This window comes from Hemitrygon akajei, unplaced genomic scaffold, assembly GCF_048418815.1.
Source record: "Hemitrygon akajei unplaced genomic scaffold, sHemAka1.3 Scf000094, whole genome shotgun sequence".
In the NCBI taxonomy this organism is placed as follows: Eukaryota; Metazoa; Chordata; class Chondrichthyes; order Myliobatiformes; family Dasyatidae; genus Hemitrygon; species Hemitrygon akajei.
Window position 1 is genome coordinate 2295153 of NW_027331980.1, and position 14270 is coordinate 2309422.

Below are 14270 nucleotides of genomic sequence, written 5' to 3' on the forward strand. Positions count from 1 at the left end.
CATTGTTATAGGTATTGCTCAGTGATAGTAGATGGATTTAGCAGATCGATTGAAGCTGATCCTACAACTAATACCACCACTATGACTGTTGTGAACATATTGCTAAAAGAAATAACTCCTCACTATGGACTTCCAGAAATGATAAGCTCGGACAATGGGCCAAAATAAATGAGGAAATCTGTAAAGAGCTTGCTATAAAACAGCAGTTCCACTGCACCTATCATCTGAACGCAGCGACATATTGGAACGAGCCAATGGTACTTTGAAAGATAAGTTGGCAAAACTTACACAAGAAACTGGATTGACCTGATTGAAGGTTTTACCCTTAGTCCTATTCCACATGAGAATCACGCCATCAAGTAAGACGGGGCTATCACCTGCAGAAATTATCTCCAGGAAGCCCATGAGAACCCCCTGGGGACCCTGACCTTGTTTGCCGCTCCTCCCTGAGAGCTTACCTGCAACATTGGATATGCACACCTTTGGGGGAGGAGATGGGAAAATACTTATGGAAATTAACAAAAACTCTCTAAAGCTTGCATTCACAGGTACGACAGGCCTATCGAGAGGACGAAACCCAAACTAAAGGTGACTACACCACCATCCAGCCTAGAGAATTGTCCTGCTCAAGAACTGGGATGGTAATGTTACAAATGTGACGCAACTCTGAGGGGCCGAAGGGTACAAAGTCGCCCCCTCCTTTTTGAGAATCACAAGATCGCTATTAATTCGGGTCTGAGACCCAGGAAATGAGAGAGAGACATCCAGAATACACAGGGTTTGGAATGTGTCCTGACCTCAGCGGAACGGAGCCACTGATAACGGCCATTGTCTCTTGGAGACGGAATTGTGTATTGAGTACTGTACTATTCATTGAAACCCCTCAGGGGACAACCAGAGTGGGCTGGTTGAGGGATTGCATCATCCCAACCTGATTGACACCTGAGACCCCGTGAGTGAGGATAAAAGAGGGTCTGGGAAAAAACCCCTTTAGACGCACCAGGAGAAACGCTAGAGATCCCGTGACAGCGTTTAATAGCGACAGCCGGTGAGGGCTCGTGTGCATCCTCCCTTTCCAGGGTGGTGAGCTCATCACGGAAGAACGGTTTAGCTAAAGGAGAGGCCACAAGAGAACGGCCACACCAACGAGACTCCGACGGATCAAAATCATAAAAGGAAAAGCCGGCAAGTTTTTCTCCAAATCTCTCTCTCTCTCCAACCATTGCAACCCAGCGGTCCCCAAAGGCTGCAGCCTGCAAGAACTGAGTGAACCTTATATTTCCATCGGACAATACATTATCCCCCAGACAACGATAGAGCTATTTCTTATGATTATTATTATACCCACACTTTTAGATTTAGTATTGACGATGTATATTATCTGTATATTTGCATTGTGAGTATATTTGCATTGATATTATTTTTGTGTATTTTTACTAATAAATACTGTTAAAAATAGTACCATCAGACTTCAACGGACGTCTCCATCTTTGCTGGTAAGTGACCCAGTTACGGGGTTCATAACAGTAAGAAGGTGGGACTGAGGTGGAGAGGACTGTACCAAGTGCTACTGACAACACCTCCTGCAGTGATGGTGGAAGGGCAGCTCCGGCGGATACATCAAACGGACTGTAAACACGTTACTGGCAGAACTGATAAGGACTGGAAAATGTACTGGTTAATGCTGATTTTAATGACCCTAAGGGAACCTGCCCCTGTCTCGGGAGGCCCCCAGTTTAACACTTTCCTGTCCCTCTGCCACACCTATGCTAAGCAAGTTGAGCGGGGAGCACATTGGGTATGTGCCCGGATTCTCCAACAGGGTAAGACTATGTCAGTGGTGCCTCTGAATACTAGTGGAGTCAATTCAGTTCCGGTATTTTCTGATAGCCGTAATGGTAGCATTGTCAATTGCACCATATCCAGGTCTGGAAGGCGAGACTGGGGATGGTGTTGCTTTGAGGGTTGGAGTCATGGATCTCCTCCACAAGACCCCTCCAAGCTATGGCCGGGGATAAGAGTTACATCTCCAGCAGTGGCTAGTACTACTTGTTGGTGTAACCAGAATGAGAGTGCACCCTATCAAGTGGGAAGTAGTAACTGTACCAAGAGTCAAACTTATGATACCCCGGACCACTAAATGGAGCTTATTGGGTTTGTGGAAATGGGGCCTATCCCTGGCTGCCGGGAGAAAGAACAGGGCAGCGGCATGGAACCACACCCCACCAGACGGGTTCTCGAGGGGGGACGAGGGTTGGAGTGGTTGTTGCTACTTGGCCGACCTTGTGCCACACTTGAGGATCCTGCCTCAGCCTCAGGATCACCCCCATTGGAACAGGCAATGAAGGGGTATAACTGAATCTGAGAGATTATGGATGATTGCCTCTCCCTCCTATGGGGTAGCCAGAAATTCCAGGGAAATAATTAATTTAGCAGCCGCTCTAGAAGAATTGGCCAATAATACAGCTGGAGCACTGACTGACACTCAAGCACAGGTAACTGAGATGATTGCAATTCGCCAAACAGTGCGACAGAATCAGATGGCCCAAGTCTTTATATTAGCAGAAAAAGGAGGGACCTGTGCTATCATAGGTAAGGAATGCTGTACTTATACCCTGACGAATCTTCCAATATTACTGGCTTGTCTAAACACAGAACCAAAGAGATTCTGAAAATTCAAGATGTTGGCAGTAAGCTGCACAATTTTGGGACCAGTAAAGCAGGGGGTGGCCCTGGCCTTTCACTATATTCGGGGACTTCTGGGGGTTATTTTAGCATTTTGGAAGTCCGATTGTATTAATTTTGATTATTGTCTGTATCCTATGGTGCCTTTGGCCATGTTTTGTATCATGTTGTAGAAGCAGAACCCCATAACCATATGCCCTCTGCTTTGCTTTTACTTTGGCTTTGACTTCTCTTGTCAGCCACGGCCGCATCCTTTTTCCATTCGAAAATTTCTTCTTCTTTGGAATATATCGGTCTTGCACCTTCCTCACTTCTCGCATAAACTCCAGCCACTGCTGCTCTGCCGTCCTTCCCGCTAGTGTCCCTTTCCAGTGAACCTTGACCAGTTCCTCTCTCATGCCACTGGATTTTCCTTTACTCCACTGAAATACCGACACATCGGATTTCGGCTTCTCTTTCTCAAATTTCACAGTGAACTCACTCATGTTGTGATCACTGCCTCCAAAGGCTTCCTTCACTTCCATTCCTCGAATCACAATTATTACACAATACCCAATCCAGTACAGCCGATCCCCTAGTGGGCTCAACAACAAGCTGTTCTAAAAAGCCATCTCGTAGACATTCTGCAAATACTCTCTCTTGAGATCCAGTGCTGAGCTGATCTTCCCAATCCACTCGTATGTTAAAATCCCCTACAATTATCATAACACTGCCCTTCTGGCAAGCCTTATCTATTTCCTGTTGTAATTTGTACTCCACATCACTGCAGCTGTTTAGAAGCCTGTAGATAACTGCCATCAGGGTCCTTTTACCCCTGCGATTTCTTAGCTCAACCCATAAAGATTTCAGAAATGTCACTCCACTCTTCAAGAAGGGAGAGAGGCAGAAGAAAGGAAACTATAGGCCACTTAGTCTGACAGTGGTTTGAAAGATGTTGGAGTCAATTGTTAAGGATGTGAGTTCGGGACACTTGGAGGCACAAGATAAAATAGGCTGGACTCAGCATTGTTTCCTCAAGGGAAAATCTTGCCTGATGAATTTGTTGGAATACTTTGAGAAATAATAAGCAGGGTAGACAAAGGAGAATTGGTTGATATTGTGTACTTGGATTTTCAGACCTTTGACAAGGTGCCACACACGAGGCTCCTTAACGAGCTCTGAGGCTGGTTGGGTGGCGATGAGGAAGGGGCTGGTCTCGAGTTTGTGTAAATCGAAGTTCGGTTGCAGTGGGAAAGGGCCGGGTCTGACAGTCTGTGCCAGTAATGTAGGATCAGTTAGTTCTGGTTCCCCAAGCAGTGAGAGTGCATGTCGGTAACGAGGATCTGTTTACGTGTACGGGTGTGGGGTAAATGGTGGGAAAGTTGTGGGGCTACTGGCGGGGTGGAGGGAGGTTGGGGATGTGGTTTATCGGACACAGTGCGACCCGGGAGGATGGGTCCTAGGGCAGATCACGTTGTGAGCAAGGGAGGATCTGCTCCATTACATCAGACAGCTTTCAGGAAGTAACGAATCTCTCTTTATATTAATCACTGTCTAATCTTGCTGCTACCATTGTGTTTGTCACAGAGCCCAGAGTCTGGGAACAGCTCGACGGTAGGAAGCAGATGGTGATGATGGAGGCTGTTTATTGGAGTCAAGGCCCGTGCCTCCTGGAGCTTCCCAGGGTAACACCCATTGCTACTTGTCATCTACATTATGTCAATAATCTGGTTGAGAATGTACGGGGTATGGGTAGTGAGTCTGCAGCAAGTAATTGCAAACAACTACTTCTTTTTGCAAGATAGTAAATATAAACACCCCTCTTTCCCTCTCCACACTCAGAACCGACCAAAAGCTACTTCAGAAGATACAAGTTCTTCAAATGAGCAAACACTGAGGGAATGTGAGAGACTTTAAGGAGCTGGGATACTGACAGCACATTACCAGACCTGGAGTGATTGCAACTGGGTCTGATAGAGGCATAACTGGTATTTCTGGTCACATTCAGCTCACTCCAACTATTCCCTACCTTCCTTTTACAGGTATGTAATGTCTAAAGGACCAGTGTTTGAGTAAATGAGACTCATCAAACTTTCTCCTGACTGAATCAATGGAAACTCTGACTCAGAAGGGTTTCTCTCCAGTTGGTTCTCTCAGTCCTCGGGCTGGTTCACGTGTTGCTGTTCCCTCGTCTTCAGTTGTGGTTTGCTTCCAGTTGAGGGTTTTTCTTCCAATAAATCTCTCACCGCAGGTCTAACTTTAACATGAAAGATAATGAAGCATGTTAACAATACAAAGGAGAACAAAATATTTCTACTCACTGAAATCTAAACAGTGAAAACAAATATAATGATCTCAGTGAACAAATCTGTAATTGTCCCTGACACGTCACAAAACCTGATATGGGATAGGAAGGAGTCATCATTCAGTCATGGTAAGATATAAGATGCAGGGACAGAATTAGGTGATTCGATCCATCGAGTCTGCTCCACCACTCAACCATGGCTGAGATTTATTCCGACACCATATTCCTGCCTTCCTCCTGTAACCCTGAAGCTACGTAGCAATCATGAGTATATTAATCTCTGTCATAAATATATCCAAATGGCAAACTCAACAACCCTCTGTGGCAACAAATTCCACAGATCAGACATCTTTTAGCTGAAGAAATTTTTGTCAACTCAATTTTAAAGGTAAGCATCTTTATTCTGAGACTCTCCGTCTAATGGAAACATCCTCTCCATGTCCACTGTATCCAGGCTTTTCAGCATTCGGTAGGTTTACTTAACCATACATCCCACCACCCCCACCGTCCCTCTGAACTCCATTGAGCACAGGTCCAGAACCATCAAATGCTCCTCATACATAAAGCCGATCATCCCTGAGATTATTCAGGTCAAACTTGTTAGTAACAACTGCACTGAACACATTCCCAAGTATAACAGACAATCAGGAAATTTAAACCATTCAAGAGTGAATGGAATAAAAAGAAACTGGATTCACCAGAATCGCTCAACAGGTAAGGAACTGCTGTGGGGACAGCAACAAAGTTAACGATACAGGTTCACAATCATTTGTCAGAATGTATTCAAAATTTATCATTTTTAGTGCAGATCTCCAGCAACCTGAGCTTCTGTTTGATTTCCACTGTCTGACAGACAGGTGACAGCGAGGAGGAATTTCCAAACACAGTTCAAACACTGAACCCCACCCCAGGTCTATTTCTACTGGTTCAAACACAGACCAGCCCATTTACTCACAGCCTCTCCTTGAGAGAGATGGAATATAAACTCATTCTCTCCTCAGATTAGCAGCAACGCTTCCAAAGGAACTCCAGAAACAAACATTTGATCCCAGAGCAGAAATACTCGCTCAACACCTCATAAACCTGGGCAGCTTGATCCCCGGGTCCATGTTACTTGGATCTAAACAGGGGTGCAGTGCTGCCGGAGCTCACAGGAGCGCCACTCCAGCACCTCTGTAAAAAAATCAAAATAAACAAGCGGGGAATTTAACAGCGGTTGCATATTAAATTGAGGGAATTTTACGGAAGCGGGGGTTAGGGAGAGGGGTTGGTGGCTGGTGAGGAAAATACCACTAATAACATTAGCATAGGATATTGGATTGTTTTTGGTGAATTCCTGGAGTTGTGACTGTGGTGGTCCGTGGATTACTTGCTAATACAAAAGTAAATTTTTCTCACTAACAACCTTATGGCTTCTAAGCAAACAACATTATTTCATTTGCTTGATAATTAGATTTGATAATAATTAGTGAATGCAACCATGCAATACTTTGTCTTATTATTAAATTAAGTATTATATGTTTTATTGTTTCAGTTATATACTGAAATGCAGTGATTGGCTATAATCTTGTTAATGTCTTATTTAGCACTGTATTTCTGTGGAGCTCTGGAAATCATATATATTTCTTTCATCTTGGTATAGTGGTTGACATTATAAAAAGCCCTATTCATTCATATATATATATATATACATAATACACACACACACACACACACACACACACACACACACACACACACACACACACACACACACACACACACACACACACACACACACACACACACACACACACACACACACACACACACACACACACACACACACACACACACACACACACACAAAATCTGTGTACCTGCTCATTACATGAATGGGACAAGGAAGTTGCCCAGTGCATGAAAGGAGCAGGTACACAAATACACAAATTGTGTGACATACTAGCGGTGATTGATAAGTTTGTGGCCTAAGGTGAAAGGAGTCAATTTTACAAAACCTAGCAATTTTCAATTATCTGTAACAGAAAAAGCACAAAACTGATTAACTTTCTGCATAATCACTCAAAGAGTTGAACTGCACGTGCAGGTACCGAGAGCTGTATAACTTTCAGCCGCGAACTTATCAATCACCCCTCGTACAGCTCAAGTTGGGGGGAGGGGCTACCCAGACAGAATAGAAGGTGCAGATCCTGGACTTTGAGGATGGCCTTAACTTGGCAGAAGAGGAGGTGATGGATTGACACGTCGGAACGGGAATGGGAAAGGGAATGGGAATTGGAATGAAAATGTTTGGACACCGGGAAGTCCTGCTGGGAGCGGACAGTTCAAAGGTCAGTTTATTATCAAAGCAGGTATCCATGAAGAACTCTTGCAGTTTTTTTTCTTCTCCAGAGAACCACAAAACAAAGGAAGAGCATGAAAGTCATTCAGAGAGAAAAATCAAACACCCACCCCACCCCCCGCATCAAAAAGAATGGCATCCCGATCATCAACCCCCAAAACCCACCCCTCCCGCACAAAAGGGAACAATAACATCGATCCGCCCCCCTAAAAAACAACCCTACCCCGCACAACTGCGGAGGAGCTGGTGTCACCAGTGTAGAGGCGGCCGCATCGGGAGCAGCGGACACAATAGGCGACCCCGGAAGATTCACAGGTGAAGTGTCACCTCACCTGGAAGGATGTTTGGACAATGGAGAGAGTTCGGCCGTCCGGCCCTTTCACTGTGACACCCCGAACTCCACATCAAATCGTCCAAACGAATCTGGGCGAACTTTAATGACCAATAAATATAATTCCCCTCAGCAATCAGCTGTCTGAATGAATGACTGACTTTAAAGAGGAAGGGGTGTCTATGGTCCAGATTGTCAGGGTGTTGAGTTTACCAGGAGACAAAGACTACAGGGACGAGAGATTTTCTGTTGACTAATACTCTGTGTGTGGACCCCGCTGGCAATTCTGGTGTTGTGACCCGAATCGAGACAAACACCACGCTGCCCACTCCACCAACAACACGGCACAGCCGGACACATAACAGGGACTTTACATCAGACAACACTGGATTCATTGAAGAAACACGTGATTAATGTTGTTGTCCCACTGAAATCATCAGAAACGTCCATTCAGGTGTTTTAAATTACAAGCGCTCCCCCACAAATGCAGCCAATGTTTCTGGATGTGTGACCCATTTATGAGAGAATTTAGCTTTTTGATTTATCAGAGCTTCCCATAAATATGTACAGTTCAGCTAAGCTTCACTCCAGAATTTCCAGAGCAACAACCCAGTCAAATGGTTCCACACAATTAAAATGGTTTATTACATTTGTATTATTTATAAATTTTGTACAACCTATTTAATTTAACTATAGAATATGTATATTTTTGTAATTCATAGCCGTTAAAATCTATTGTTATGAGTTAGGTTCTACTGCTGCCGCAGAGACAACAAATTTCATGACATATTCCGGTGCTATTAAACCTGATTCTGATATTGATATGGGAGACCCACCACCGGTCACCTGGTCCCAGTTACCGCAGATCGTAATGTGAGGCTGAAGCCTTTTCTATTTATTGGTATTCCTCAGAAAAGTCTACAGTTAAGTTTCCTTCTGTGGTTCCAAAGCAGAAGCTCAGTCTGTCTAATATTTCCACACAATTAAAATGGGAATATTGTTTATTATCATCATGTACTGAGCTACAGTGAAAATCTTGTCTGAAATACCAGCCACACAGATCAATACATTACGACAGTACATTGAGCTGATATACGACAAAACAATAACTGTAACAAAGCATTATGGCTGCAGAGAAAGTGCAGTGCAGATAGACATATGGTACAGGGTCACGTCGAGTTACATTGTGAGGTCGAGTACATTTTATCATTCATTTGGCTTATAACCGCAGACAGGAAGCCGTCCTTGAGCCTGGTGGTTCGTACTTTAAGGCTTTTGTATCTCTTCCCCGATGGGGGAGCGGGTTTGCAGCAAGAATGTCCAGATTGTGAGGATGTTTGAGTACATGGCCTGCTTTTCCGAGGCAGGGGAAGTGTAGGAAGAGTCCATGGAGGGGAGGCTTGTTTCTCTGATGTTCTCTGCTCTCCAAAGTTCTCTGTAGTTCCTTGCAGTCATGGGCAGAGCAGTAGCCATACGAAGGCGTGAAGTATCGACAAGAAGGTCAGAGACCTCGGCCTTCACCCTGTCTTGTGTAGCTGGATCCTGGACTTACTGTTAGATTGCCAGCAGGTGGTAAGAATGGACTCCTTCACCTCTGTCTCTCTGACCCTGAGCACACATACCCCTCAGGGTTGTCTCTTTGGCCCCCTCCTTTACGCTCTGTGCACCCATGACTTGTGTCGCCACTCACAGCTCCAATCTGTGAATTAAATTTGTTGACGACACTACATTGATTGGCCTAATCTCAAATAATAACTTTCAATCAATCTCCTGACAACTCGGTCCAAACAAACTTGCCACCCTTCTTCAGGAGATTAGTCAGCGGAAGAGCAATACCAGCAAAGTTCTTACAGAACTTACGATAATATCCAACCATTCCCAGAAACCTTCCAAGAGCCTTGTTACCAGTCGGAATAGAAACTTCAGAAAATTGCCTGGACTTTTGCCTGAACAGGAGCTAACTTGACTGGACCTACAACATAGCCAACATAGGTCACAGTGGCATGGCCAAATTCACTCTTAGGTAAGTTAACTGTAAGGCTGGCCTGGGAAAGCCTGTCAAACAGCTTTTCTACTGCAGAGATACGGTCATTCCAAGTGTTGCTCCCTGTGACTAAGTCATCAGTATCGGTATCTGTGTGTTCCAACCCTTGAATTACAGAATCAATCATTCCCTGGAATGTTCCTGGGGCATTTTTCATTCCAAACAGCAAAACATTGTATTCGTACAACCCAGATGGTGTCACAAACACAGAAATTTCTCTACCTCCGTCCGTCAATGGAACACACCGATACTCTTTCAACAGATCAGTCTTTGTTAGAAATATAGCTTTTCCAACCTTACGATGCAATCATTCAACCGAGGGATAGGATAGGCATCTGTTTTTGTTACTGCATTTACCTTTCCATAATCAGTGCAAAATCTAGCAGTGTTATGCATATATAGTTTTAAATATATATTTCCCAAACTTAGGTGGGAAATGATACAGTCTTACGCTGGTGTGGTAAGGATATTCAGTTCAGTTCACGGGATTGAAGTGAGTGAGAGATTTGGCATCCAAGTAAACAGGTGTCAATGTTCTCCGAATCTTCCAATTTAGTCAAACGTGACCAACTAAAGAGCTTCGTCTTCAAGTGACAATCTACCAACCCAGCCAAGGGTTTTCAGCAGATTTCACAGGGTTGCTCTGACATGCACTAATAGTCACAGACCGATTCCTCTTAACCGATCCTCAACCCCAAACACGTGCACATTTTAAACTTCAGTGACAACTCTTCCCACTAGCCTTCGTGTGTCTGCCTGTCCTACGAAACAAACAGCAACACTCCTTTAAATACCATTGTGCTGAACACCAGCTGTCCATCATGCAGGCCCTCCGCTCTATCTGTCTCTGTAACAAGCTGCTTGTGCTCGTCTCTCTCTCACAGACATGGTTCTTAAAGGCACAGTCCATAATCACAGGCAATTTACACTTTTCTACATTCATGCAATATGTGTGTTGTTTAATTGGTTTGCCTTGACCAATATCTACGTCATATACGGTGACCGTGGTTTGCTTGGGAACGGCGGGAAATAAATCTTTAAACTTCAGAATTAATTCCTTCATCTGTTGTTGTTGCTTTGGCTGCAGATGAGCCAACTTATTATCAATGTTTTCTTGAACAACTGAGTTCATTAGCCTAACTGGGACCGTGTTTGGCTTGTGAAAAGTCTCAGATGAGTTAATTGTTTCATTCTCAGGGTTGCCAGATTCATATGTTTTGATAATAACACTCACAGACGGTGCTTGCTTGTCAACATAAGGCTTTATCTTATTTATGTGTACCACCTGTGTTATTTTACGTTGGTCGGGTCTTTTAATAACATAATTCAGATAGTTAACTTGAGAGACTATTTCATACGGTCCATTGAGTTTCACCTTAAGTGGGTTCAGCCACATTGGAAATAAGGCAAGCACCTTATCCCCCACCTGGTATTTTCTTTCACAAGCCTGCTTATCAAACCAAAACTTTATTGTGTTTCGAGAAATCTTTAAATTTTGTCTTGCTAGACTACAGGACTGGTGTAGTTTGTTTTTGAACTTCAAAACATAGTCTAACAAGTTAACATGTACATCCCCATCAATCCACTGTTCCTTTAACAAGGTCAAAGGTCCCTCACTCTCTGACCAAATACAAGTTCAAATGGACTAAAGCCCAGTGATTCCTGTACCGACTCTCTAACTGTGAACAAAAGCAAATGTATTCCTTCATCGCAGTCTTTTCCATTTTCAACACAGTATGTCTTAATCATTGTTTTGAGGGTAGAATGAGATCTTTCTAAACCCCTTGTGATTCTGGATGGTATGCAGACGATGTAATTCGTTCAGCTCCCAGTTCATAAACTACCTGCTGGAATAATCCAGACGTAAAATTACTTCCTTGATCAGACTGGAATTCTTTAGGCAAACCAAATAAAGTAAAAAACTTGGTAAGAGCCATTGCCACATTTTAGCTTTAATATTCCTGAGAGGTATTGCCTCTGAGAATCTGGATGCAGTACACATAATAGTTAGCAAATACTGATGGCCAGCTTTAGTCTTTGGCAATGGGCCAACACAATCCACTATAACTTTGGAAAAGGGTTCACCGAATGCAGGTACAGGCCACAGTGGGGCCACTGGGGTGACCTGATTAGGTTTACCCACAACCTGACAAGTGTGGGAGGTTCTGCAAAAGATCACAACATCTTTCCTCAAATTAGGCCAGTAAAATTCCTTCATAATCCTTTTTACAGTTTAATTCACTCCAAAATGGCCACCTAAGGACATACTGTGGGCCAAAGTTAAATTTTCAGTCCTGTAAACTTTAGGAACTACAACTTGGTGAACAATTGCCCATTCCTCACTCACAGGTGTAGCAGGTGGCCTCCACTTCCTCATTAACACTCCATCCTTGAGATAATACCCTACTGGCACTTTCTTAATCTCATCATCAGAGAGAGCTGTTTCTTTTAAAGCTTAAATCTCAGGGTCTCGGTTCTGTTCTGCTATAAACTCCTTCCTAGACAGGGATAAGTTTTTTTCATCAGACTGTCTACATGAATACTGTTGAAACATTGAAGGCAGAAAAGTCCCTGACAAGTCAGCATAATCTGGCTATCATGGGTATCAGAATCATGCTCCACAGAACTGTCTGCATCGGCAGACTTTTCAGCCATACTGTGAGTTACTGCGCAGGAAGGATAAATGTTAAAATCCATCTGTGGGTCGTCAGTGGTTGGCTTAGTTGTCAACTGCACTGCAGGAACAACTTTACCATCTGCCAGGTCATTCCCTAACAGCAAAGTAACATCTTCCACCAGTAAACTGGAGCACAATCTGATCTTAACAGGTCTGGAAACCAACCCTGACTGTAAAGGTACCTTGTGCAATGGCACAGAAACCACACCGCCCCCAAAGCATTTAATAAGATTTACCTTACCAGTGTCAGTCTCATCACCAAACTTTAGAACGCTGTCTCATATAAGTGACTGAGAAGCCTCAGCATCTTGAAGAATTTTCACTGGTACCTTCGTAGACCCTTCCTTTACTAATACAAACCCATCGGACATAAAATAATCAAATCCCTTCTTAACTCAGTCATACCTCTCAGTCCTTAACTGAGTCTCAACAGAATGTTCAGAACCCTGTGGGGTTATAGGTGCTTCAACATACTGAACACAGGCATTCAGGACTAGTTCTTTTTTCTTTTTCTTCTTCAGATGTCTTGCTAGACTACAAGACTGGTGTAGTTTGTTTTTGAACTTCAAAACATAGTCTAACAAGTTAACATGTACATCCCCATCAATCCACTGTTCCTTTAACAAGGTCAAAGGTCCCTCACTCTCTGACCAAATCCAAGTTCAAATTGAACAATTGGCCATCATATGAGCAGCTTTCTTACAATAACAAGTAAGACCAGAATATTTCTCCTTCAACTGCTTCCTTTCATCCTTACTCTTGTCACTTGTCCCAGCATTAATTTTGGGTTTACCCTGGTGATCCCTGCTACTACTTTGGAAGCTCTTATTCAAGGTAAACTTAACCTTATGAGTTAAAGCAAACTCATCTGCTAATCTAGCAGACTCCTGCAAAGTGGCAGCATCCTTTTAATCTAAATATGTCTTTATGTCATCAGGGATGCGCCTTTCGAATTGTTCAATTAAAACCAACTCTTTAAAGCTGTTAAAATCATCATTTACATTTTTATATGTGCACCAGTGGTCAAAACACACAAACTTCTCATAAGCAAATTCCATATAAGTCTGACTCACCAGATTTCCTCAAATTTCTAAACTTTTGCCTGTATGCTTCAGGGACCATCTAATAAGCTGAGAGCACAGCCTGTTTCACTATGTCATAGTCAGCTGCTTCATCAACTGTCAAAGCAGAATATGCTTGCTGAGCCTGCCCCTTAATTACACTTTGTAAGAGAATATGCCAATCCTCTTTTGGCCACTTTAAACTCTGAGCAACCTTCTCAAAACAGCTGAAAGTATTCATCAAACTCTGCCTCGTAAAAAGGAGGTACCAATTTAACTAACACACACAAAATGCTGGTGGAACACAGCAGACCAGGCAGCATCTATAGGAAGATCCACTGTCGAACCACTTTCCTCATGTTTGTTCTACCAATTTAACTTCCTCACTGGCCTCAAACATCACCAGATTCTAACACTAGACCCCTTTGCTGCAATCTCTCTATCTTTTCCAGCTCGAACACCCTCTGTCTTTCTGTTTCCTCCCTCTGTTTTTCTGCCTTTCTAGCCTCAAACTGCCTCTGCCTTTCCGCAGCCTCCATCTTTAATTTTTCTAACTTGTACTGGACCTCAAGCTCACTAGGTTTACTTTCAGGAAACACCTCCAACTCCTCCACGTTAAACACACCTTCAGATACATAATGTTCTGCTATTATCCTCTTCATCTGTGCTCTCTTCATTGTCAATTTCACCTTAGCAAGTTTTAACCTTTTAGCAATACTCAACAACTCAATCCTACTGGCGTCCTCTAATTCCTCAGAGGTTGGCACTTCCGGAAATCTATCAACATCTATTGCTGCTGATATTCCACACACAAATAAATCAAAAGGGATTTCCGCAATGAAATCAA